Raw genomic sequence first — 1,692 nt, 5'->3', positions numbered from 1 at the left:
GTGGAAGGAAGGAGGCAGGGAATGTATTAAGGATCAAAGAGATAGAAACGAATACCAGAATGTGTAGAAAGGCTCGCCTTTCAAAATCAGTACGAGAAGAAATAAGAGCAAGAAACGGAGACAGAGAGAGAAGCACAGAGACCATAATTCAACTTTTGATATAGTCTAGACCTATACAGTTCAGCGCAGCAAAATTTTCAAATGTTGTTGAAGAATTTTTCCTGGTCATAATCTCTGTAGGTCCGTTTCATCTTTGAGACTCACAGGACCTTATTGTAAAAGCGATTATATTAATACATGAACTGTGATGTGTTAATTCAATATTATGTTCTTGCCCACCAGGCAAAATACATTATATTAATGAATCCTAACAGGATATCTGCTAAGATTCAACATAAAAAGAGACCAAAGATGGTGCTATTATTTACACGAAATAAATGCTACATTAATGCAATACATAATGCTGTGTTGATAAACTCCTCCTCCCCCCCCCCCAACTCTTTTTCCACCAACTCTCTCTGCAGCATTGAATAACTTTCTTTTTGTTCTGCTCCTCCTGTTCCACTTACATTTACTTCTCCTTCTCCTCCTTCTTTGACCATCGATGTTGTATTTATAGACGCACCAGCTATCCATGTCCAGGTGCTGTTTTAGCCTTCTCCTCCTTCACTTCACCTCTTTCCTCTCCTATCTTTTCATGTTCTACCTCACCCCACCCTTCCTCCTTCACTCTCCTCCTTCGTCCTCGAGCTCCGTTTCCTCTTCCACCTCTTCCTCCTTCGTCCTCCTGCTCCTTTTTCCCTTTCCACTTCTTCCTCACGTTTCCCTTCCTGCTCGTGCTCTTTTTCCTCTTCCTCCACCCCCCCCCCTCTCCTCCTTTACTCTCCTCCTTTGCCTTCCCGCTCCTTTTCCTCTTCCGCCACTACCTCACTTCCTCTTTCGCCCTTCTGTTCTTTTCCCTGTTCCTCTACTCCCCCTATTCTACTCTTCCTACTCCTCCTCCTCAATCAATCGGCATCATAATTATTGTGAACCTTTAAGGTAACGTCGTTTCCTTCTTCATACACTATGTCTATGGCTGGCTCGATGCTCAGTATCGGTAAGGGAAAATCTGTGATAGACTCATCGACCACATCCGTCACATTGATGTGAACTTCGTACCTGCATTTAAAAAAATAAAACGCAGTATAAAACGACAATACTGTGTGTTTCAAATCGCGCGACGATGCATGCTATATTCGCTACCCTAAAATTACAAAGTTCTATCTGTTTAGTACCTAGTTTAGAAAAAATACATTACGTTAAAAATTTGGAGTTTCATAACATATCAAGTTTTTGGAACGCAATTCTTGGAATATATTGATAAGGACTCCGAATAATATTATGATATTGAATGAGCAGATAGAACATTTGGTTTCTAATCTCATAGTTTTAGTAACACAAAACGGCCAAAATTGTCAGATAGAACGTTGTAATTCTAAGATAAAATTCTAAGAAAGAACATTTTTGTGTGTATGTGAGCGTATGTGTGTATGTGTGTCTATGCGTGTTTATACGTGTGCACGTGTGTGTATTTGTGTATGAGTGTATGCATGTGTGTGTGTATGATTGTGTATGTGTGTGTGTATATATGTGTCTGTGTGCGTGTATGTGTGCGCGCGCGTGTGTGTGTGTGTGTGTGTGTGTGTGTGT

This window comes from Aplysia californica, unplaced genomic scaffold (assembly GCF_000002075.1).
Source record: "Aplysia californica isolate F4 #8 unplaced genomic scaffold, AplCal3.0 scaffold00136, whole genome shotgun sequence".
Lineage (NCBI taxonomy): Eukaryota > Metazoa > Mollusca > Gastropoda > Aplysiida > Aplysiidae > Aplysia > Aplysia californica.
Note: the sequence above shows the minus strand (reverse complement) of the source record.